This window comes from Cornus florida, unplaced genomic scaffold (assembly GCF_030987335.1).
Source record: "Cornus florida cultivar Cherokee Brave unplaced genomic scaffold, ASM3098733v1 CherokeeBrave_3.0.0_Hap2_Chr10, whole genome shotgun sequence".
Taxonomy (NCBI): Eukaryota; Viridiplantae; Streptophyta; class Magnoliopsida; order Cornales; family Cornaceae; genus Cornus; species Cornus florida.
This window is the reverse complement of record NW_026775580.1, coordinates 30,333,231-30,360,155: the sequence shown is the minus strand read 5'-3', so window position 1 is coordinate 30,360,155 and position 26,925 is coordinate 30,333,231. Positions and strand designations below refer to the sequence as shown.

Here is a 26,925-nt window from a genome sequence, read left to right as displayed (position 1 = left end):
AACTTATAAAAAAAATTAAACTAAAAATTAATTCATATATTTGTAAATATGCAAACTACAATTCATTCATGATAGCTAATATACTTTTGTTACTACCACTTTTTTTTTTTTTTTTTTTGTGTGTGAAATTCCTTCTTCTTTTTTTCTTTCTTCTTCTTCTTCTTCTTCTTCTTCTTCCCTTTTTTTTTTTTTCAAGGTCTACCTAGACAGTTCACTCTACACATGGAATGGAAAGAACGTTATTTTTATTTTTAAAATTTTGAAAACGTGTTTATCAAATAGCCCTCATTCTCTCTCCTTGTGGTTCGTCTCTCATTAACTCACGATCGCCTGAGATGAAGGACTACTCACCGACGACGACAACAACTACCGGGTTCGTTTCTCTCACACCCTCTATCTTTTTCACTCTGTTAGATTCTCACTATCTAGCTCACTGTGATGAGCCTGTTGATTTGCGAAATCGAACCCTAGAAAATTTGAACAAATCGAGTCACTCTGTCTCTCACCCTCTATCTTTCTGGTTGAATTCAAATATTGAAAATTGTTCAGTTAAGATTAAGATGTTTGATAGTATTGGCAATGCTGAAGCAAGTTGTCCAATTGTGTGGAATAAAATCATTATGATTTACTGCTTCGTTTTTTCAAATTTGTGAAATTAGACTTGTGATTCTTATATGATTCATTTGACTTTTCTTGTCAATTTTTTTTATAAACTATGTAACTTCTAATCTTATTGGGGCATTAAATTTGGATTCAGGCTGCAAAACTGGGAAATACTAGGATGAACTTAAAAATAGAAATATTTCATTATGAAAATTCATCTTTAAACTCTCCGTATTTTTGAACAATTTAAGATTTTGGCCCACAGTTGCATAATTGTAAACTGAGAAATTATTTGTCTTTGAAGAACTTTCAGCATATGCAAGCACCAAAAATCACGACTTCTTACAAATCCCATCTTCTGAAAGGACTTCTATTGTGGAATACTATGCTAACAGAGTCATTTTCTTGAATTTAGTTTTTATTGTGTCGTTGATTTACAGCTTTGTGTGTGATTAGGTATATGCATTACAAATTTACTTCTAAATACAAGTTGTAATAGTTAATGTTTGATGTAACACTCTACCTGCAGCAGGCTGACTTGGCAACCTCTATTTGGCCAGTGAAAATGGTTTCTGGGTTAATTAATGCCAATCCTATTGTGTATGAGAAAAAGGAAAGTAGTGCTCAAATCTCTCCAGGTGATGTGGAAGAGTATACTGTGGAACACATTGATAATCAAGAAATCTTTTATATCATTTCTGCTGGTTCTTCCGATGCTTGTTATGTCCATTATATTTGGTCAAGCTTTATCGAGGTCTAAAATTGGGCATGTACAATGAAAAATTGGATATAGCCCAATTTATGGTTTAGGTGTTTGATCAAATAATTTGAGCACTGGATTTAGAGTCCTAATGAACCAAATTTTGCATGTTGAACATTTTTAGGCAGGAACTATACATATCTCTCCAACATTTTTTTTTTTTTTTTTTTTCTTTTATATTTGTTCTTTGAAGATATTCTTATCATAATCAGTAGGTAGGAACAATAAGTTTTGGAACAAATCATACTGTGCTATTAAGTTTTGGAGAAACTCATTGTTTTCTTAGCATAGTCTTAAATAATATTAGAGACATAAAAGATCCAGAACATCCTTATTCATTTGAAGAGCTGAAGGTCAAAACAGAAGATGCAATTGAGGTAGATGACAATAATAGCTGTGTAAGGTAAAATTGATTTCTTCTGCCTTCTTTACATTTTTCATTTTGAACTGGGTTTCATCATCAGCCATTTAAATGCAAAATGATTCTCGAATTCAGGGTTACATTTACTCCAATAGTGGAACATTGCAGCATGGCAACAGTGATTGGCCTTTGCTTGTGTGTGAAACTTATATGCAATCTCCTTCCTGTTATAAGGTATGACCTCTGCTACCTTATGGTTAGGTTGGTTTATATAATCTATTTACTTTTGCTATATTTAGATGAGCCTCCAATTGTTGAATATTGGAAGTTGACACAATTATCAATTTAGTTCTAGCTGTTGATGTGTTGTTGTGTCTGCGCATGTGAAAACAAAGAGTTACTGGATTTATTAATACCTGACAATCAAAGAATAGTATAAAACCTTTAATTCAGGATTTTTGGGAAGTTCATAATTAAAATATTTCCTCCCATAACTTGATTAAAGACCAAGTCCTTGTCCATGTTAGTTGAGATTCCATATTCCTTTGACGCTGTTCAAATACGTGCTACCCCCTTTCCCTCCTTTTCCCCTTTTTTATTTTCTTCACCATGCAAACTTCTTACTAGTTTCCTCCCTTTCTAGCATTAGCTTAAGCACATGCGGATGCAGTATGTAAACTTTTTCATGTCATATTTTATCACGTGCATCCCTGAATGTGTGTGTATGTTAAAAGAAAAAAAAGAAAAAAAAGAAAAAAAGAAAAAAAAGAAAAGAAAGAACAAATAAAGAAGAAGTCAGTAGAATAACACATTTGCCATATAGCAAAATCGCCCTATCAACCAAATGTATCCTGCAGCCAAAGCCTCATCTTGGCTTGAAAAGGATACTAGTATAAGTTCTGAAGTCCTGAGAAGTTGAAGATTGGGGGTTTCAGCTTCCAATCAGTGCTCAAACATAATGTGCTGATGCTCTTATCAGAAAGCAGTTTAAAACACTGGCCATTTTACTATGAAAGCTTCTTCATATATGTTTTGTAAATGCTCGGGAACACCTTTCTTCATGCAGATTTTAGTATCCGTGTAGTTGGCTATTATTTTGAGTTGTATTTGAGCTTTGTTCAATTGCCAAATTTTTGTTTCTTTTGCCATTTGAATTTCACTGATTTTTTATTTTATTTTATTTATTTTTGTATTTGTTGTTGTTGTTGTTGTTCCACTGAATTGTTAGCTGAGGTATCACTACATTAGAACTACAAACTTTCCCTTTTCTCCCAAAATTGCCATTTCCTTTTGCAACTTAGAAAATTTCAAATCAAACTTCACCTCAATTTTAATCAGTATGATATCTGAATTTTAGTTGATGTAGGAAAAGTGTGAAGGAACAAGGTCATACAAGCTCAGCTACCAAAGAAAATGTATGATTTTTAGTGGGCATGGGCCATGGAAAGCTTATAGATTTAGCTCTTGAATATGTGGGAGAAGTTTTTACAAGATGTGAATGAGCAAGTGCTAAAATGGGATCAACTTGTAGGTGTTTGGTTGATAGAACTTCAAAGTAGCAGTTATTTTATGGTTATTGGCTATGTTACATGGACTCTTCAAAAGTAGGTGAAGTACTCGTATTGGACACACAATACTCAAACACGGATATGTTTCGACTCTTTTAGTTGGACATGCACCTAAAAAGGACATCCAATGATTCAACTTTATCTTAATATTGCTTCAAAACGAGTCAAACACCTATAGTAAACACTACGTAACAAAAATAAATTATTTTACTCTATAAAATAAAATAGAATATTAGATTCTGTGAATATTTAGCAGTGTCTATGAGTCATTTGGTTTGAGAATTTGATATATCTGACACTATGTAACATGTGCATACGAATAGGCTTTGCGTCCTTGTTTCTTAGACTTTACAGGCAATACTCCCAGTTATAAACAGTTATTGGAAAACATAAGCTTGGTTTTCCTCTTTCGGTAGATACAATAAAATAGCGAATTAGATTACTCTAGTTAAGTTTGACAACTTAAGTGGTTTATCGTACGCTTACTAGATAGTCAAAAACCTCCAGCTAATTGTAATTTTTACAGGACCCATAAGCTAGTTAAACCTAGTTGTTCTTCAGTATTGTGGAATTTCAAATGTAATGGTCCAATCAGGTGATGTTGATTCCCAGAATGGAGATGGACATTAACCTTGGGAAAGTTATAGACTACAGACTGATCGGTTTCACCGATCAGTGTGTTACATACTACAGACTGTATGTTATTAATCAGGCCAACTATCTGGTGGTACCATACTACCATGGTAGATAACTGCCACTTTTCTCTCTCCCTCTTGCTCTCTTTTATATGTAGTTCAAAATTATCGTGAAATTGTTATGTTTTGATTGTGATACATTTTGATTGAAGTTTTCAAATATTATATGGCCTTGATACTATTGCTGTGTTCCAAGTTCTAGTTTTAATCTGAGTCTTCTTTATTTTGGTTCTTGTTCTCTTCTCTAACAATTTGTTTTGTTGTTTTCTAGGTGGATATTAAGGTAGCACCTGGGACTCATGCAACTAAAGCGGCAGGTCTCTCTCTCTCTCCCTCACATACACACACATTGCTATTACTTGTCAGTTATGTGCATTAGGATATAAATGGTAGTGTGTGGCGACTTTATATTTTTCTAAAACTCATCTAGTATAGTTTGTTGGAGGTTGCCATGCACCTAGGGCTTCAATCGAGCTGAGTAATGGCTTGTCTAGGCTCAGCTCGATCAGGTTGGAATGGTGCTCGAGCTCGACTCGAGCTTCTCCACAAGTGTTTGAGCTCAGCTTGACCATGATCAAAAACATCGGAGCTCGGCTCGGTACCTCGATTAGATCCAAAAAAAAAAAAAAAAATTCAGACGAATCGCATATACAAACTCAAAACACAATCTGTGTACTTTGTATGTGTTTGTGTGTGTATATATATTTATATATATGATTGAGTATGTATCGTACCTGATATAATTGCCACTCTCCACCCAAATTCAGATCAGATCTACAAAAGGTGTGAGATTTCGGAATAAATATGACAGAGAGAGCCATGTGATGCTAACCCATTGCCATTGCCATTGTTGATGAGCAGTTCCACTGCTGTTGCTTCCAAAGGAATGATGTTGCGGCTGGGGTTGGACTCTTTCCTTTTTTGTTCTACCCTCCTTTGCTGGGATTAGTTTGGGGTTCTGAAAGTGAAATGGGACTTTTTACTTTAATTAAATTAGGCCTAAAGTTATAAGTAACTATATAGTGTGTACGGTTTTGGGTTGTTTAGCTTTTTAAAAAGGCTCATATCATATTGGGTTTGGGCTGTTTAGTTTCTTAAGAAGACTAATATCATATGGTTGGGATGGGCATTAACTTTTAAGACTTTAAGTTAACATGAAGTGGGCTTAAAAATATATAATATAGTGTGTGTATGTATATTTTATATTTATATAACTATATCTATTTACGAGCTCAAATTAAGCCTATTAACGAGCTTGTTCATGAACATGGTCACAAATTAATGAGCCGAGTAGAAGGGTGTTTGAGATTGATTCATTTATTAATCAAACGAATAAATCTTGTTTGAGCTTGGTTCATTAATTAAACAAACAAACACGAGCCAAGCCCTTAACGAGCCAAGCCCGAGTTGCTTGTCGAAAGTTTGTGTCATTTGCAGCCCTACATGCACCACATTCATGGGTTCAAGACTCCTAGCAAGACACATCTTCTTAAGCTTCTTGATGACCAGATAACTTAATGAATTTAATTATTAAATTGAATATCATCATTTTGTCGTCGTTCTCTATGGTAATGTCCTATATTCTCTTTCTAATAATTGGAGCTGTAGGCCTCGTTTGGTCAACTTTACAAGTGTTATACAATTCAAAATTTCATTTGATTGACAAATAGTTAAAACTTCTAAGTTGCATTTAGAGACTTAAAATACTTGCATTCCATTTATTAAAAATTAAAAATTCACAAAATAAACCTCCTTATAACAATGGGAAGTTAAAATTGTTACCAAAGTAGAAGTGTGTGGATCATTTGAACTCAAATCATTTGAAGAACCGCCTTTATACCATACCAATTATAGGTGTTTCCCAATTTAAAAATTATGCAAGACAGTATGTAAATCTATTTAGATTGTGCAATAAACAAAATATTAATAAACTTAAGGCAAGTACAATGTAAATAAGATGTGGGAAGAAGAAATCAAACTCAAATGACACGGCGATTTAGCGAGGTTCAGAACTCCTACTCTACTTAAGATCCCTCTTAAGACTTTCCGAAATCCACTATGACTTCCCCTTTCGGGTGGAGAGCAAACCTTTACAAGAAGCAAACTTGCTTCTCCTTCCTTCTTGCTAAGAGAATCCCCTTCTCTTAGACTTCCTTTGGGTTAAACTAACCCTTACAATAAATTTGTAGGAAGATTGACGTTTAATGAATATATCTCTCTAAATATTGATGTTCAAATCAATTCTCACAACACTAGAGTAATAAAGAATCTCTATATATATGGCTGGGGAATTTATGAATGCTAAGACATTAACATTTATGAGATATTAGAGCTATCATTTGAGCATTCAATACACTTTTCCATTCTCTCACATATCAATCAATAGTCTTTGGCAAACAATGGCTAATTTTCCCAATTTAAAATTTATGCAAGACAATATGTAAATCTATTTAGATTGTGCAATAAACAAGATATGAATAAGCTCAAGGCAAGCAAGCATAATGTAAATATGATGAGGGAAGAAGGAATCAAACACAAATGACACGAGGATTTAGCGAGGTTCAGAACTCCTACTCGACTTAAGATCCCTCTTGAGACTTTCCCAAATCCATTATGGCTTCTCTTTTCGGGTGGAGAGCAAACCTTTACAAGAAGTAAACTTGCTTCTCCTTCCTACTTGCTAAGAGAACCACCTTCTCTTAAACTTCCTTTGGGTTAAACCAACTGAAGGGACAAAAATCCCATTGGGATCCCAGCCCACCCATTCATGGAAAAATTCCAACAACTTCCTAGCCCAATCCTTCTTGGTAGTGGGCCTAACTCTGTGGTGGGTCAGCCCAAAAAGGAACCAACCCAGGAAAGGCCCAAAGTTGAGAGCTAGGGAGGGGATTCTAGGGCAAATGTAAACTTCTATAAATAGAAGTGAGAGAGAATGTAGAGAAGATTGATTGGAGGGTAAGAAAATTCTTTTCCAAAATAGAGAGCTGTTTTCTTGTATCTTCATCTGGCGCCGTTTGTGGGAAATATCGACGTCGAGTGATTTTCCAATAGTTTTTCGATTCAGTTGATGACACAGCTACTTTTTGGGACAATGATCGGCGAAGAAGGCACATAGCATCAGGAGTCTAGACCTTACGCAAGGAGAACGCGGAGGTCGTAGAGATCTTACGCGGAGAGAACGCAGAGCTCCGATCACGATTGGAGCGTGGGATGGAGCCTCATCCTCCACCACTGCTAGCGAATCAAGCGGTAATGAATGAGGCCAATCCTCAGAATGACCGCGTTGGGTTTATCCACCATGACCCCCTTCCGAGGAAGTTTGATGGCTGACCGAGAGACCAACCGATCGACCAGGAAAGCACCAGCAGAACGATTGCTTAGAAGTCGGGCACACACCAGGTGTTCGAGGAAATTTCAAAGACATATCCGAACAAAAGTTCAACGAGAGGTAGGTGAATGACTTAAGGACCTAAAGGCATTGACACCAGTTGACATGGCCGCGAAGGCCTCCATTAATATGGTTGATTCACCTTTCACTGAAGAGATACTGAAAGCACTAAAGCCGAAGAAGTTCATCATTCCACCGTTTACGTCATTCAACGGCTCAACGGACCCAATGGATCACGTTTACCATGTCCAGCTGAAGATGGCCTTACACAACGATGATGCCCTAATGTGACGAGTGTTCCTAACAAGTTTAACCGGACCAGCTCTTAAGTGGTTCAAACACTTGCCAAAGGGCACTATTGGAAGTTTTCACCGATTGTGTGAGGTGTTCATGGCGTAGTATTTTGGCAATCAACAGATTCAAAAGAGCGTGTCGAGCCTGTTCACTATGAAGCAGCATAAGGGAGAGAGGTTGCAGGCTTTCCTCACCAGGTTCAACCTTGAACTGAGTATGGTCGAAGAATGCAATCAGAGAGCAGCAGTTGAAGCCTTCAAGCTGGCTCTCATTCCTTGCACTCTCTTCCACGGGGCATTGGTGCGCAAGACGCCTAAGAATATGGGAGACTTGGGTGCCAAGGCGCAAGGCTACATACAATTGGAAGAGGAGGAGGCTATGCGCGTGCATCAGACCACTATGGTCACCGTTGAGGGCCGTTCGTGTGATAGGATCAAAGGGCAGAAGTTGCCAAGTCAAGCACCGCAGGCCCCATGGAGGCCACCTAAGCGTCAGAGGGAAGAAGAAGCCATCACACCACTTAGAACTTCCTGGCGAAGCTTTACCAAGAGAACAAGGCTAAGTTCTCACCACCACAGCCGATTAGACAACCAATTGAATAACTAGACCAATCCAAGCACTGTGCCTTTCATTGTGATTTTGGGCATCAAACCAACGAATGCAGAAATCTTAGAAGGCAAGTAGAGATGATGATAGCCAGGGGGGAGTTGTCCAACTATGTGTTGCCTAAGGGACAGTGTCACCCCACCCAAATGGTAAGGCCGAACGCGCAAGGAAGAATGTATGACAAGACAAACCCTCACGAAATCCAACCCGTGAGAATCATAAGCACTATCCATGGGCATCCCAAGGGAGATGAGGAAACTGAAGAGTTACTTTGAACACGCCCGAGACAGGCACAAAAGCTAAGGGTGAACAACATTAGCACCGCAAGACGAATGGAAGTGGACACCCAGATTAAGTTTGGGGAGTCCGATCTACAGGGGGTACAAACTCCACATAAAGATCCCTTTGTAATTAGCCTCATGGTAGCGAGTTGTTTGGTGAAAAGAGTCTTAGTCGACCTAGGAAGCAGTGCAAACATAATCACTAAATCAGCTTTCGAACAATTAATGATCGACCTAATGCAGGTTAAACATATTGGAAACTTGTTGATGGGGTTTGATGGGAAAATAGTGGAATCAATCGGGGTGATAGAGTAACTCGTCTGTGCAGCCCGGAGGAATCTAAAAGAGAATTTCGTCAACGTACAACCTTCTGATGGGAAGGGGATGGATCCACCGCATACAAGGAGTACCATCCACCTTGCACCAAGTAATGCAATGCCTGAGTCCAGATGAAAGTAATGTGGTTGACATCCGAGGAGACCAAGTGGTGGCGAAGGAGTGTTACACGGTAACCATTAAGTCTAAGGACAAGGGGAAGGGCATAGCCTAAACCTAAGGTAACAAATAGCAATTACCGTCCCTTTCGTCCGATCACGGTCAGTTGATTGAGGAGACGGAGGAGCAACTCCTCACAGAGGAGCAGTTAGATGAGGTCCAGATTGACTCAGCCCACCCAGATAGAGTGGTCAGGATCGGTTCCCTACAGTCCGAGGAAGAGAAGACCGGGCTGACAAAATTACTCGATGCCAATTCAGACATATTCGCCTGGAGCCATTTGGACATGCTCGGGGTGCATCCCTGGGTTGCAAGTCACAGCCTCAATGTTAACCCAAGTTTTCGCCAAGTTCGTCAGAAGCTAAGAAGGTTTGCCCCCAGAGAGAAATTGAATCATAGACGAGGAGGTTGACCGCCTGCTAGAGGCAGGGTTCATAAGAGAAGTGCACTACCCACAATGGCTGTCTAACGTGGTGGTAGTTCAGAGGAAGAATGGAAAGTAGAGAGTGTGTATTGACTTCACCAATCTGAATAAAGAATGTCCCAAGGATAGCTACCCCCTCCCAAAGATTAACCAAATGGTAGATGCCACAACTAGGTTCGAACGTCTGGCATTTCTGGATGCATATTCAGGATAGAACTAGATCCCAGTGGACCCTAAGGATGAAGAGAAGACCTCATTAATCACAGAACGAGGAACATACTGCTACAGAGTCATTCCGCTCTGATTAAAAAATGCCAGGGCAACCTACCAACGTCTCATTAATAAAATATTTAAGAGCCAAATGGGCCGAATAGTGGAGGCCTACATCGATGATATGGTGGTAAAAAGTAAAATGAAGCAAGATCATCTTCGTGACTTGCAAGATGTGTTTGATACTCTAAGGAGGCATGACATGAGGTTGAATCCTTCGAAATGCTCTTTTGGGGTATCATCAGGCCAGTTCCTAGGCCACATAGTCAATTGCAGAGGTATAGAGACTAGCCCAGTCCTAGCCATGGCACTAGTACAGAATGAAGAACCAAGGTCTCTCAAAGATGTTCAAGTTCCTGACAGGAAAGATAGCTGCATTAAGCAGATTCATATCGCGCCTATCAGATAAATGCAAACTTTTCTTTGATGCTGTTCGAGCAAAGGGAAGACAAACTTGGGGGATTGAGTAGCAAGAGGCGTTAGCCAACCTAAAGGAATATATGCAGAAGCCACCAATCCCTTCTGCCCCAGTACGTGGCGAGCCATTGTACTTGTATTTGGTTGTGTCGAGCGCGGCGACCGGCGCAACGTTGATAAGAGAAGAAAACGGGAGGCAAAAACCAGTGTTCTATACGAGCAAGACAATGGCTGATGCCGGAAGGAGATACCCAAAGATAGAGAAATTTATTCCCGCACTGGTTAACGCAAAAAAAAAATTGTGACACTACTTTGAGTCTCATCCAATCGTGGTGTCAACTAGCTACCCCTTGAGAGCCATTCTACATAAGTCGAGCCTATCTGGGAGGATCGCCAAGTGGGCGATCAAGCTAAGCCCTTTTGAAATAAGCTATGAGCCTGGCACTGCGATCAAGGGGCAAGTCGTGGCAGATTTTCTAGTGGACCATGAGCCCAATGAAGAATTAGACGCACCCACCGAACACCCATGGTACCTCTACGTTGATGGATCCTTGAATCAAGCAGGGTCAGGGGTCGGCGTTGTAATCAAAACTCCAGATGGCACACTTTTAACCTAAGTAGTCAAACTTGAGTTCCCAACCACAAACAATAAAGCGGAGTACGAAGCTCTATTAGTTGGTCTGCGCTTGGCAAAGGAGTTGCAGGTACAAAACTTACATGTATTCAGTGATTCTCAGTTCGTTGTGAGACAAGTGGTGGGAGATTACATCGCCAGGGACGAGCACATGGTGCCTACCGATCGATAGCAGAGAAAGAGACACAGGGTTTTGGCCAAATTAAATTTGACCAAATCCTTAGGGGGTAGAATTGGGGGGTCGATCAATTGGCAAACGCAGCATCTGGCTCAGGTGATAATTTGACTAGGGTAGTCCCAATGGACACCCTAGTTCTCCCCTCCATACTAAAGCCTAAACATGTTTATGTTGTTCCATATGAGCCAAGCTGGATTGACCTGATCATGATTTACATCAAGACCGGTACGTTGCTCGAGAGCAAAGATGAGGCCAAAGCGATTAGGACAAAGGCAGCAAAATATGCAATCGCCCATGGGCAACTGTATTGAAGGTCATCCTCAGGTCACTTGTGATGCCTGGCCCCCTCCGAAGCCCAAGAGGTTTTTCCTAATGATTCACAATGGCGTGTGTGGAAATCACATTGGAGGTCGGTCGCTAGCTCACAAGGCCCTAACGCAAGACTACTTCTGGCCGCATATGTCAAGGGACGCAGAGGAGTTTTCCAGAAGATGTGGCAAGTGTCAAAGGTACGACCCACTCATCCATCAACCTCCGGAGGACTTACACTTTATGGCAAGTCCATGGTCGTTCGCTCAGTGGGGGATGGATGTGGTAGGACCACTCCCACTTGCTCGATCACAAAACAAGTATGTTTTGTTGGCTACAGACTACTTCACCAAATGGGTTGAAGCCGAGCCTTACCCATCTGTGACCCACACTTAAGTGAAACACTTTATTTGGAATAACATCATCTGCCGATTTGGAATTCCTCGATCGATCGTAATGGACAATGGAACAAATCTAGACAACCAACATGTCAGAGGACTCCTCAATGAGTATGGAATCAACCAAAAATTAGGAGCCGTGAGCCACCATGGCCAGGCAAAGATCACAAATAGAATAATCTTCGATTGTATCAAAAAAAGATTAGAAAAAGAGAAAGGGAATTTGCTAGACGAGCTCCCAAAGGTACTGTGGGCCTACCGAACGACCCCAAGGAGACCAATCGGAGAAAGCCCGTTCGCCATGGCTTACGGGTTTGAGGCGGTGATTCTTACCGAACGTGTGATGCCTACACTTAGAAGCATTGATTGGGACCCCTCAGTACATGGTCAACTGCTTGAACAGAATCTCGATCTAGTGGATGAGAAAAGGGAAGGCACAACAATCCGATTGGCCTCATACCAACAGACCTTGGCATGAGGATATAACTAGAAGGTGAAACACCGAACCTTCACCCCGGGAGAAATAATCTTACGGAGAAAGGTGGGGTTAGTGCCAAAGATGGAACCCCATTGGGAAGGCCCCTACCGAATAGTAGAAGTTGTGGGAAAAGGAGCATACAGGCTCGAGACTCTGCAAGGAAAGCAGGTGAGCAAACCATGAATGCCACCTACTTAAAGAGGTATTACCACTAGAGCGATAGCCTGATTGTAGTCTTTTACTTATACCCACGCATTATGAAATGCCAAGATGTAGCACACACTGCTAAAGCAATCAATGAAAACTTCATTTATGTGAACTGCAACTGTGGTAAATTTATTTGCTTAAAAAAAAAATAAAAACAAACAAAATTCCAAGTGAAAGAGGCAGGTGGCACCATTAGCCGATTGCCTAACACTTAGGAAATTCTACAAAAAAAGTCCAAGTGAAAGAGGCAAGTGGCATTATTAGCCGATCGCCTAACACTTAGGAAATTCTACATAAAACTCTAAGTGAAAGAGGCAAGTGGCACCATTAGTCGATCGCCTAACACTTAGGAAATTCTAAAAAAAATTCCAAGTGAAAGAGGCAAGTGGCACCACTAGCCGATCGCCTAACACTTAAGAAATTCTACACCGGTTATGTTGTTTGTTCAACTAAAAAAAGAAGAAGTGTAGGTAAGTTGATTGAGCAAAAATTACTCTCCCTATATTAAAAAAAAGGGAAAGGGGGGGGGGGGGGGGGGGGGGGTTGGAGGAGATAATCCCATTACATCAAATGTTTCCCTGAAGAAGGGAAACTAAAATATATATATAAATAATAATAATAATAATAAATATTTTTTACAAGTTAACTCAAGGGGCCTGGTCTCGGGCTTCTGCGTTTGGAGTGGGGGAGTCAAGGCTGATGGGTTCCTCCTCGGTTGCAGCTGAGGCAGGATCCACGGTCAGATCCGTAATTTCCCCGTCGGAAGCCCCTACCTCGCCCAGAGAAGGAGGATCGGAAACTCCTCCAACTGGAGTTGCCGGAAGAACGGGAGGAGGAGGAAAGAGTTCGGCCATGGCTGCAGCACATTCCTCAAAAACCGCCTCGACCGGGTCTTCAGCCGGGTCAACATAAGACTCAGGAGGATCCATGGACAGCTCCATATCATAGGCATCCGGAGTGGTAAAGGCCCTTTGAGGCCCCTCAGGTAAAGGGTGATCAAAGAACCCCTCCCTGTAGCCCTTGGCGTACCTCAGCGTAGCCGTTCGGGAGAAGCGAGCCACAACAGCCTTAATCCCCTTGGGAATCCGACCGAGCAGGTCCACAAGCCGAACCCGCTCGGAGTTAACAGCCTTCAGCTATTTTTCAGCCTCGAGCCTGGCTGCCTTCTCAGCTTTCTGTCCAAATTTTCTTAAATCTGTTGATCCTTAGGTGTCCACAAATTCTCGTAGTACGATAAGGTGATCGGCTGGTGTCTGAATATGGAGTCAAGAGAAGTCACCAGAATATTGTCACCCTGGTTGTTTGGCTTGTAGAACTTGGGAACCTAAGCGGAGGCACGCGGCACAAGAGCATCAAAACCACTGTTCTGAGCCCCTTGAGCAGACGAGCTAGCTCCGGAGCCCGATCCCGCTAAACGGAATCTCCTTCTAGGGGCATTGTCCCCTTAATCGGATTCAGGTCTCTTCCCATGGGACGCACCTTGGTAGGAAGACTGGACCTCAGGAGGCCGCTGAGCCTCATTATTTTGCTGAGTTTGGGTGCTCCCTTCCACAGGGGCATTGGCGGGACGCTTATTGAACGAAGGGAGCTATAGGCGATACATGTTCTGGGCTGCAGCTGCAATGCCTAAAAAGCGTACGGAGTTTAGCAAGCACTGACTGGATGGAATATTATTCCACACGTTCTGCTTCAGGTACCTTATTCTACCTAAGCAGATCGTATAATCAAGAAGCTCGTAGGGAACGCCCAAAAATTGGCAAATGAACCTGCAGAAGCGAGGAAGACAATGTTCACACACACACACTCATACTTATGCTGTTTATGGGGAAGATAAGGCAAAAGGACATATTTCCCAAATCTAGTGGGTACAATGGCGGAGTTTGGACATTTCCAGTTCCCACCAACCACAACCATCATGTGCCTCCAAGTTTTCTGAGAGTCAGGATTATCCTTACAAAACGATCGGTTACGGATCGGGAAGAAGTGATACCGAAAATCGGCCCTCCTCGAACAGCCCGTAAACCTAGTCCTAACTATTTTATAGCAGAAGAATAGATCTACAATGGAAAGATCCAATTCACGACTATGATTTAAAGCTAGCAAAACGGAGATAATCCTAAAAAAATTTGGGTTAACTTTTAAAGGCGCAAGATTCGTTTTATTTAAAACAAGACTGTACAAAGGGTGCAATGAAAACCTGAAAACTTTTAACTGTAGGGCAGAGAAAATCATCTCCCCCTCGGATAAACCCTCACCGATCTCATAATTGGAGTCATTGGGATAAATTCTTAGTTCAACATCATTTAGGATCTGATGGATTTCACGAAGGACATCAAGATTGATAGACATGGTAAAGAAAACCCCCCCAGAAACCTAGAGACAAAGAGAAAAGCACAACTAACCTCGCTAAGGGAGAGACGAGACCACAACGGAAAGGTTCGTTGTAAAGGAGAACTCGCAAGAGAAGAAAGAACAATGATTCTGGAAATGAAAACAAATTTTAATTAAGGTAAAGTACACAAGAGGCAGAGAAAGACACAAGGAGCAAAGAAGAGAAGTATATAAAGACAGAGAAGTAACTGCGATCGAGAAGTTCAAAGGTCAAGCAATGATTACAGCACAAAGCCCAAGCAGCCGTGCCGTACCATTACACAATCACACGAGAATCTACATGCATGACCCAAGAACGTGGTTATGTACAACTGTCCCACATTTATGAGGGACAGTTGTAGGGGCAAGATGAAGGGACAAAAATCCCAATGGCCAGATCTAGCCCAGCCCACCTGTTCATGGAAAAATTCCAACAACTTCCTAGCCCAATCCTTCTTGGTAGTGGGCCTAACTCTGTGGTGGGGCAGCCCAAAAGGGAACCAACCTAGGAAAGGCCCAAAGTTGAGAGCCAGGAAGGGGATTTTAAGGTAAATGTAAACTTCTATATATAGAAGTGAGAGAGAGAATGTAGAGGAGATTGATTAGAGAGTAAGAAAATTCTTTCCCAAAATAGAGAGCTGTTTTCTTGCATCTTCACCAACCCTTACAATAAATTTGTAGGAAGATTGAAGTACAATGAATATATCTCTTTAAAGATTAATGTTCAAATCTGTTAACATATATAATACCACGATTTATGGTATGACTTATCATAATAGTAGAGATTTGACTATGCATGTTAGCATATATGATACCACGATTTATGATATGACTTACCATAATAGCAGAGATTTGACTATGCTATAGAATATGCCATAGAATATACTTTAGAATAAGTTATGATTTGATTTTGATTTTATTTAGTTTTCTTTCTTGTAATATGAGCATGTGCTCATTTTATCTATAAATACTAGAGCTGTGAATGAGTAATTCATATCATTCAAGCCTTTACACAATTCTCTCCTTTCTTTTCTTTTTATATATTTCTACTTGGTATCAGAGCCAACACCTTTCCACACCTTTCAGTAGCCTTGCTACTTGTGTGACAGCTACCTTAGACTGTTTGTGACATTGTGTGACGTTGCCTACACATGTTTTTCTGTGTTGCTGTTTTGTGATCGAAAACAGGTATTTGTTAAGTTTTACAATTTCTTTTTCACTCTTCTAGGGTTGGGTAAATTGGGATAGTTGGTTTCCAACACCTAGAAGGGCTTGGGTAAAAAAAAAAATTTAGTCTACAAAGAGATTCCAAATATTAAGAAGGAGGCTGTCTGGCTATATGTAAGCGGGCAGCGCTCCTTAAAAAAGGTACTTATTTGGATTCTTCGAGAATGGTTTGAGGAGACATTGTTATTGTTTATGGTCTGAGGAGACCTTTTGATATATTAACAGGATTTGTGGTGTTTTTGGAGTTTTTTTATTGCCGTGTGACAGATTATGGCAGATTCAAAGTCCTCGATTATTAATTCTCTTGGCTCAAGTTCTGTGGGTAGTGGTGCCATTTCTCCCACCAACTCATCAGAAAATCCAGGACTTCAAATCACCACAGTGAAGTTGTGTGGTTCCAACTATGTGCCAAGATGTTCATTGGTGGCAAAGGCAAGATTGGCTATATTACTGGTTCTGAGAAAGAGCCAGCTGAGTTAGAGAAGGCATATCCACAGTGGTTTGCAGATAACGCTATGGTTATGTCTTGGCTAGTCAATTCGATGCAACCAAACATAGCTGTTGGCTATATGTTTATGAAGACTGCTAAGCAGATTTAGGATTCAGTTCAACGCAGTTATTCTCAGAGGCAGAATAATGCACGAATTTTCCAGTTGGGGCGAGATATCACCAGGATTTCTCAAGGTGACTTGACAGTTTCAGGTTACATCGCCAAGCTTCGTGTTATTTGGGAGGAGATGTCATATTATGATTCCTTCCACTCTTGGAAGGATCCAAATAATGCAGTTTTATATGCAGGAATTGTGGAGAAGAATCGAGTGTTTCAGTTTCTTGCCGGGTTGAACGACGAGTTTGAGTATGCTCGTGTTCATTTATTGGGCTTATCTTCATTCCCTACTCTTGAGGATGCATACTCCTATGTGTTGTCAGATGAGAGCCGCCGGACTCATCCATTAGGTGTTGCTTCTGTTGATCATTCTGTTATGGCAGTTCGGGTTCCCAACCTTTCAGGAACTTCACCATCCCAGTCAGTTCAGAGCACTACCACCGGTCCTCCTCTGGGACGACAACGTGGACGGTGTGACCATTGCGGAAAAATTGGTCACATCAAATCTCATTGTTATGCTCTATATGGACGTCCACCGCAACAGAAACAACAGCCACGATCCTCTGCACATTCTGTTACACAACCAGTCTCGTTGTCAACTCCTGACAACCCTGCCTCTACATTTTCTGCCACAGTTACCTAGACTCAAGCTGATTTGGACAAGTTCAAGCAATTCTTCAACCAAATGGAGGCATCATCTCAGCCAACCTCCACTTATGCCCACTCAGGTACTGTTGCATCTTCCGCATAGCGTATCTACATCTTTAGCACCATGGATCATTGATTCTGGTGCTTCAGACAATCTGACTGGTATGTCCTCACTCTTCCAATCTTATAGTATCTGCTCTTGTCTAACGCAAAGTCCGCCTTGCAGGTGGATCTCCATTTTCCATTGCTGGGAAGGGTCACATATCAGTTACTCCTTCATCAAATACACTTCGTGTTCCAAAGTTGACTACAAATCTTATTTCTGTTAGTAGCGTTACCAAACAATTAAATTGTAGTGTAACGTTCTTTCCCTCTTATTGTATTTTTCAGGATCTGGTGTCAAAACGGACTATTGGCAGTGGGTGTGAAGTGGATGGTTTATACTTGTTGGATGCTCCTTTGTCACCTCAAGCACATTCAGCTTCATTTTCTAATATTGTTTCATCTAATAAAGCCCAGCTTATGCGTTGGCACATGCGTTTAGGACATATTTCTTTTGGTTATTTGAAACATTTATTTCCTTCCTTATTTTGTAACGTGGCAGTGTTAGATTTATCCTGTGAAACATGTCACATGGCTAAACATGTTCGTTCCAATTATCCTACTAGTAATAAATCTGCTTTAACACCTTTTGATCTTGTTAATTCAGATGTGTGGGGTCCTTGCCCAGTTACTTCTAGTTTTGGATTTCGCTATTTTGTGTTGTTCATTGATGATCATAGTTGTGTTACTTGGGTTTATCTTATGAAAACCAAAAATGAGGTATACACCATTTTAAAAAATTTTATGACAATGGTTCAGACTCAATATAGTCGTACCATTAAAAAATTCAGATCTGACCAGGGTACAGAGTACACTTATGGGGAGGTACAACGGTTATGTATAGAATTTGGGATTGAGCATCAGATGGCTAATGTTAAAACTCCTCAACAGAATAGTCGTTCTGAGAGAAAGAATCGTCACATCCTTGACTTAGCCAGAGCAATCTGCATTGGCATGAATGTTCCCCAGTTATTTTGGGGAGATGCAGTTCTTACCGTTGTTTACATCATTAATAGGACTCTTTCTAGGATTCTTAACTTTGTAGCCCCACTCTCAATCTTACATCCCAATTCATCTCTTTTTTTGATTCCTCCACGAGTCCTCGGGTGTATGTGCTTTGTTCAGCAGTTGGGGCAGACTCGTACAAAGCTTGACCCCAAGGCTTTGAAGAGTGTGTTTTTGGGCTAGTCTCACTCTCAAAAAGGTTATAGGTGTTACCATCCTCCCAGTCGTCGGCGGTTTATATCTATGGATGTTTCTTTCTTTGAGCATACACCATACTATAGTGGTTCAGTTGGTTCTCAGAGTGAATGGTTCCCATTGAATATAATGGATGATCACCTTCTTCCGTCTTCAACTCCTCTACCATTACCTGTTTCTTCTTCTATGATTCCTCCTCGTGATACCCCTCCAGCAGGGGGAATTGTTCCTTTTTCACAGGTCTATAGTCGGAGACAACAGATTCAAGCTTCTACTCCTATGATCGACTGCCCTGTTCCTTCGGCACTAGCTCCACCTTCTCAAGCTATTGTTTCGCTTGATGATCGCCCCATTGCTCTTCGAAAGGGTAAACGTTCTTGTACATACCCTATTTCTAATTTTGTTTCTGATTATGCTCTCTCACCCTCCTATCGAAGTTTTCTTGTTTCTGTTGCCTCGGTTCCTGTTCCTTCTAGTGTTGCAGATGCACTAGCATAACCTCAATGGCGTGATGCTATGACAAAAGAACTACAAGCACTTGAGAAAAATCAGACTTGGGACATGGTTCCGCTTCCTATTGGACGAAAGGCTGTGGGTTGTCGTTGGGTGTTTACAGTTAAGCATAATCCAGATGGGTCAGTTGCTCGTTACAAGGCCCGATTGGTTGCCAAGGGTTATGCTTAAACTTATGGCATAGATTATCAGGAGACTTTTGCCCCTGTTGCCAAGATGAATACCATCTGTGTATTATTTTCCGTTGCTGCAATTCGATCTTGGCCTCTATTTCAGTTAGATGTAAAGAATGCCTTTCTCAATGGTGATTTGCAGGAGGAGGTGTACATGGTTCCTCCTCTGGGCTTTCGTTCTCCTGCTCATTCTGGTATGATATGTCGTCTTCGTCGTTCTTTGTATGGCCTCAAGCAATCTCTTCGAGCTTGGTCTGATCTCTTTGGCACTCCTATCCTCAAGTTTGGTTTCCATCAAAGTGCAGCTGATCATACCTTGTTTTTACGTCATTTAGGCGGTAAGACAGTTGCTCTCATTGTGTATGTCGATGATATTGTTCTTACCGGCGATGATAGTACCGGAATTGATGAGGTTAAGAGCTATCTTGGCCGTTAGTTTGAGATTAAGGATCTTGGTCCCCTACGGTACTTCTTGGGCATTGAGGTGGCTCGCTCTAAGACTGGCATTTTCATCTCTCAACGCAAGTATGTTCTTGACTTGCTTTCTGCTTCTGGTCAGCTTGACGCTCGTCATGCTGATACTCTGATTGAGCAGAATCATCGGTTGACTGATTCTGAGGGGGAGTTGTTGTCAGATATTGGTCAGTATTAACGACTTGTGGGGAAGCTCATCTATTTATCCATGACTCGACCTGACATTGCTTATGCCGTGAGTGTCGTGAGCCAATTTATGCACTCTCCTCGTGCCCCTCACCTTGATGCAGCTATTCGGATCCTTCGCTACTTAAAAGGGTGTCCAGGCCGTGGTATTTTGTTTGCCAATCATGGTCACTTACGTGTTGAGGCTTGGACAGATGCTGATTATGTAGGATCAATTTTAGATAGGAGGCCTACTTCAGGTTATTGTACCACTATTGGTGGTAACTTGGTTACTTGGCGCAGTAAGAAGCAGGATGTTGTCTCTCGATCTAGTGCAAAGGCAGAGTATAGGGCTATGGCTCTTGGGGTAGGTGAGTTACTTTGGCTGAAAACCTTGATGACAGACTTGTGCCTTCCAGTGTCGCTTCCATTTTCACTCTACTGCGACAACAAGTTTGCCATTAGTGTAGCAGCAAATCCCGTTCAACATGACAGGATTAAGCATATATAGGCGGACCGTCACTTCATTCGAGAGAACATCATCTCTGGTCAAATTTGCACTCCATTTGTCCCAAGCTCTCAGCAGCTTGCAGACATTCTTACAAAGAGCGTCAGCAAGATTGTGTTTGAGAATGCATTGTCCAAGTTGGGCGTTTCAGATATCCACGCACCAACTTGAGGGGGAGTGTTAACATATATAATACCACGATTTATGGTATGACTTACCATAATAGCAGAGATTTGACTATGCATATGTTAGCATATATGATACCACGATTTATGGTATGACTTACCATAATAACAGATATTTGACTATGCTATAGAATATGCTTTAGAATAGGTTGTGATTTGATTTTGATTTTATTTAGTTTCCTTTCTTGTAATATGAGCATGTGCTCATTTTATCTATAAATATTAGAGCTGTAAATGAGTAATTCATATCATTTAAGCCTTTACACAATTCTCTCCTTTCTCTTCTTTTTGTAAATTTCTACTAAATCAATGCTCACAACACTAGATTAACAAAGATTCTCAAGTTGAAGCTCAAGTCTATTGATTGATATGTGAGAGAATGAAAGAGTGTAGTGAATGCTCAAATGACAACTCTAATATCTCATAAATGTTTCTCACAGTTGTGTCTTAGCATTCATAAATGCCCCAACCATATATATAGAGAGAATGGACAGAAAATAAATGTTGGGAGCAGTTGAGGGTGTATTAAATGCAAATATAACCATTTGAATTTAAATCTTCCATGAATCAGTTGCTGATTTAAAGTACCCTAACCAGTCGACTGATATGAAATAATGCTACATTCAATTCTCAACTCACTGATGTATCAACAACCTCATTTAAGTTCAACCAGTCGGCTAGTTGTCTTTAAGCATTAAAATAAGACCCTTTGAAGGTGTTTTTGGCCTTGGAATTGATTTAGGTCTTTGCATGTGTATCAATGATGTTCAAGACCTATTTCTAGGTTGTATAAGAATCAAATATAGATCAAATATGAAGTTTGAGTACATATGCATGATCCTGTAGATGTGAGAGTTTCAAAGAAAGATTCAAAATTACTTTGACATTGAATTTTAAACACTCACCAACCTATCTACTATATTCTTCACGCTTTGGCATTGTTAAGATTTGAGGTCATTGAGTTGAATTCTTCATCATTAGGGTGCAATCTTGATCGTTGAGGTCCTAGTCATCTTGAAATGCTTCTAGCTTTGATCCTTTGCAACTTTAAGTCATTTCCATGTCCATTGCTTAACCATTGATGTCTTCATGTGCATTGGAATGCTTGGAATGTGTCTTTGCTCATCTTTGCTTCATTGAAGGCTATTTTGAAAATGATGTTATAATCTAATACAACACTAATGTAGACATTAATGGCATCATTAATGGTTTGTCATCATCAAAATTACTAAATTGCCCTTAGGTCAAAACCTTTGGGTCAACAATAGGCACGCATGTCTTGATCTGGTCTTAAATCTAAAGACCATCATAATTCAATACTGAATAACTTGTTTCAACCAGTCATTCAGTACACAAAGGATACTCAAAAAGTTATCCCAAGGTATGCAAGTACATATGTTAATATGACCTATTTATTTCAAGCCATTAAGGCCCCTGCATTGTGGTATACCTGACAATTGTCAAACTGGTGATGATAGCCTGTTCTAGAAGATATGTAATTTACAACAAACAAAGATGTATTCACTTAAAGAGACTCGAAAGCAGTGGTCTACAACATTTTTCCATATAAGAACACCAATTGATAAGAACATCAATAACATATGAATCTAAATAAAAGAACACCAATGGAATTTAGGCTTTGGTTTGGAGCTAAAATCAAAACCAACATTTGTGTACCTCATCACGCAACTCATTTGGAAATTGAAATTGAATCGCCAAACATATAACCCAAATGCAAAAATTAGATAAGACATGCACTAGTTAAATAACATCATAATAAGTGCATGTAACATAAAGTCTTTCAAATAGAATATGAATCTAATGAGCGCTGAAAAGTGCGCATTTAAACCCGTTAAGCTTAGGTATTCTAGGACCTTTCTCTATCTTATTTTCCCACTTTAGATTGATTTCATGTTTTTTTCGTTTTCAGGCACTTATCCCTAAAATAAGCTAATTCAGCCAAATAAGAGCATAATTGAAGCAATCTTGAGATAAATGAAAGAAAGGATCAAAGTGGAAGCAAAATGAAGCAAGTGGTGGAAGTTCAGCAAAGTTCGATCGATCACAGAATTTCTTCGATCGATCTGACATAGATCGATCTCTGCACTCCAAGATGGATCCAAGCTCTTTTGTCCTTATCCAAAGATCCCACAATGTTTGATCGATCCAACATTTATCAGATCAATCGAAAAGATTCCATCTTATCCTGTTGTACCACCCCACCTACCACTTTTGTCTCTTTCCCAAAATATCTCAAAAATATCTCAGATTTGTCTTCATCCAAAAAGGCGCCGCCATGGGAGGATTGATCCAGCCAAAGTTTGATAGATCTCAACCAAGTTTGATCGATCTCATCATAGGTTCAATCGATCGAACCCTCTCAAGTGCGAATTAAATCAATTTCCAGCTCATTAAAAGTTATCTCATGGTGCAATCATTGGAGGAGCCCTTGTGTACGAGCCTAGACCATTGGGTGTGACATTTGAGCTACCTATATAAGGATTATGAGCCACTTTTACACATGTTTTTAGATACAACATTTGATATCATTCTTAAAGAGGAAGAAAAGAGAAGAGGAGGCTAGAGACATATTCTTGGGAAGTCTTCCATGTACCTCAAGAAGAAGAGCATTTTTACCATGGAGATAGCCCTTGGGGTTGGAGGACACCAATAATGAGTGGCTAGACATCCTCTTGGGGCTAGAGTTAGCCCTAAGTATGCCTTCTTTACCTTGATTTATGTATTTTTGAGGGGATTTGTGTTGTAATACATGTTTTGACATTTTTATATACATAGATCTTGTTTATTCAATGATTTGTGTGGTTTAATTCTTCCAATTGATCATTTCATTCTATCCATATGTTTATGTAAGCTAGAATAGATGTTCATGTGTTTTTCTCTAGCTCTTGTGTTATTGATGCATGTCTATGTGTGTTGATGCTATAGATCTAGAGATTGTCAAGCTTAAATTTCATATCATTAGCTTAGATGTAGTGTAGTTACCATAGTTGTTAAATGGGAGGACAATCCATGCTTGTTGTTTGATGTTCCATACTTATGAATGCAAGTAGTATATTTCTCTATTCATGTGATGTGCTTGGATTATGGGCTTAAAGGAAGGATTAATGGCTTAGTTTGATATATTGTGCTATTCATTGTGTTGTTTAGACAATATATACTTAATTGGTCATCCATGCTTGTTGAAACAACCACACACACTTACTATTGTTGCAACATATGTTTTTCCCCCTCATTAATTATGAATTCAGTATATAGAAAGGTGATGCTTAGTGGTGACCTCTAAGTCCCAAGACCTCTCTCTCTCTTGTTTTCTCTATCCTTTAATTACTTGTTTTATATTGAGCTTGTTTAGTCTTAATTGTAGTTTAATCAACCAAACCAACCACATTTTGATCACTCGACCTACTAACCCTAATCTTGTTTCCATAGTAACACGACCCACCAATCCCTTGGGACGATCCCTACTGACCCTAGTTATATTTTTAGTTAGAGGTAGTAGTGGCATTTATTAATTTAAAACTTGGCCACATTGCACGCTCACACTCTTAGTTAATCTCTTTGCAAACTTTTTGGGCGACCACCAGAATCCAAATAAAAGTGGTAACATTACAACATCAAAATAAAATTAATAGAACTGATTTGTCTATGATGATAGTTGTTCCACTACTCATTTGGAATTGCCTCCAGGTTTCACTCATTTTTTGTATTTGCTCTTGTAAAATTTACTCGATTATGAGAGAGGTACCACCTAGCTCCACATCTTCTTCTTCAAGATTGGGATTCTACTACAATAGAAAAACAGAGGGCTTTCCATTATTCTCAATGAGTACATTCCCATGTAAATAAACAATTCTCACTACATGCATGTATACATATTGTAACGGGTGGCCGCTAGTCCATTTATCCAAAAGCCCAAGCTGTTGGATAATGCTGCATACCCACCCATTTATACCAAATCACTCTCCCATCTAGATCTGATGTGGGACAAATCTCCCCTCGTAACATTTTCCCCTACCCGAACTCGCAACGCCCTCGTTAAGGTCAGAGCACCCTGCTTACCCAGGTGGCTCATCCGGACGCTTGGCGTGACACTGGATCAAGGATTGGGTCTGGCTCTGATACCAACTCTAATGGGTGGGTGTTTGCCTATTTATCCAAAAGGTCAAGCTGTTGGGTAGTACTGCATACCCACCCATTTATACCTAATCACTCTCCTATTTGGATCCAATGTTGGACAATTAAGATATGTAATTGGTGTTCTTATATGCAGAAATGCAGTAGACCACTGCTTTCGAGTCTCTTCAAGTGATGTGTCTTTGTCTGTTGTAAATTACATATCTTCTACAACAGGATATCATCACCAGTTTGACAATTGATAGGTCTACCACAATGCAGGGTCCTAGTGGCTTGCGTACTTGAGATCATTTTTTGAGTATCCTTTGTGTATTGAATGACTGGTTCAAACAAGCTATCCAGTAGTGGAATATTATGGTCTTTAGCTTTGAGATTGGATGAAGACACGATGCATGCCTATACTTGGTATGGTATGAAGGGGTTCTTCAATTGTTTTGAGTTCAAATGATCCACACACTTCTACTTCGATAGCAATTTCAACTTCTCATTGTTATAAGGTTTATTTTGTGAAATTTCAATTTCTAGTAAATGGAATGCAAGTATTTTAAAAGTCAATTTAGAAGTTTTAACTATTGTTTCTAATTTCAAAAATAAAAACAAAAACACTATTTTTATTAAACACACTTTATGTTTGTTGCTTTTAACTTTTTGATTTTTTTTTTACATTACTAAATATGATTTATTTTCTGTTTCAGCTCCAAGAAATCAAAATCATGATTTTGCTTTTGGGAAAAGCAATAACAGGAATTACTTCCTATTAGTAAATGGGCCCTAAATGTTTAAGTTGGTTTTACATAATTTTGCTGGTGGTGCTATTTTTGCTTACAATAAATAAACAATTGAACGGTAAAGAATGGTTGGCAGCAGCATGGGAAATCCTAACCTTGTAGATATGGTTGATGAATGTTTAGCTCCATCTATGCATGACTGAGAAATACTCGTAGTGCTCATGCCTAGGAAAAACCGAACTCTAAGACTTTCCTAATAACACTTCTGTTTAGGTCACATGTATATTACACAGTTTAATTTCACATGTCATTAGCTCTGTTAGGTTATTTTATTTTATTCTTTATTTTTGTGAGAATTTTTTTCGATACAGAACCTAGAGGAAGTCTGAACGATGCAGAAGTCGCCGGATGAGCAAGAAAAGGAATTGGTCCTACCAAAAGTTCTCCTATAGAAGGAGCAGTCATCCAACCTACAGAGGTATGAAAAATTAATCCCGCAAAACTTCTGCCTTCTTGCAATCTAGTACTAACTTTTTGTCGGACTAGGCTCAGCCGGTACAACACCGGTGCCCTTTCCGGTCACTATCTCCCTTTTCTTGCAGGAGAAGCTATCAACCCTGGTCGCACCAGAATCTTGCATCAACAATTTTTGTTTAGTTTTCGTTGTTTCCTCTTTTTACTTGGATAGCTGCGTGTTATGATTTATTGAAATTCAATGTTTGAGTAAATAGAAGCATAATACAGCCATCCATAAATTTGTTTGTAGTTTCTTTTTAATAGATTGCTGTGGAATCTGTCACATTGAACACTCTCCAAAATTTCTTTGCAAAAGAAGTGATATACTGATTTGTGTGTGTATGTGTGTCTTTGACATTGGTTTTTTGGGCAACATTTTTGTATACATAAATTTCATAATATTTCAATTGTATACAACTTATTATCTTTATGTTATTCTCATATATTCATTTGTACTGATTTTGGTATTCAATTCAAGTTACCACTTCTTGCCCATCCCTACTTTTTTTCTTTTTAAAGATATGACTAATTCAACAGAAAAATAAAACTACTGGCCAGTGACCCTAATGATAAACTGATAATATATGATATTTATCATTAGCACTCCAAAAAATGAATAAAAAGATAAAGTTCTTTACTCTTTTTTAACCCATGATAGTGTTGGGCCTTTTACAGCACTCCATAATCCACAATCGCGCACATGTAGTATCCCAAAAAATGAATAAAATGATGAAGTTCTTTACTCTTTTTTAACCCATTATGGCGTTGGGCCTCTTATAGCACTCCATAATCAACAATCGCGCAAATGTAGTACCCTGTTCATCCTAAATGTATCGAGCAATTACTGAGAAAATTTATTAGGAGTGATTCGGTGATTTGAACTATTGACCTCCAAAATGTGCAGGCATCGAGCACGTGCAGTTCTTTGTTCTACATGTACTTAGCAATTATTGAGAAAATTTCTTAGGAATGACTCGGGGATTTGAAC

General features: G+C 39.7%; 1 long non-coding RNA gene across 3 annotated transcripts; it reads left to right on the top strand.

The window, feature by feature from the left end:
- On the top strand, nucleotides 1-26,277 carry LOC132279382 (uncharacterized). Of its 3 annotated transcripts, none has more exons than XR_009471311.1 (6): nucleotides 1-373; nucleotides 1,136-1,766; nucleotides 1,860-1,958; nucleotides 4,259-4,304; nucleotides 25,793-25,899; nucleotides 25,974-26,277. It is a non-coding gene; the product is annotated as an uncharacterized LOC132279382 (long non-coding RNA). The 3 variants fall into 3 exon arrangements; XR_009471310.1 differs by having other exon boundaries at nucleotides 1,133-1,766; nucleotides 25,968-26,277; XR_009471309.1 differs by having other exon boundaries at nucleotides 2-373; nucleotides 25,968-26,277.
- Nucleotides 26,278-26,925: the final 648 nt, after the last annotated feature.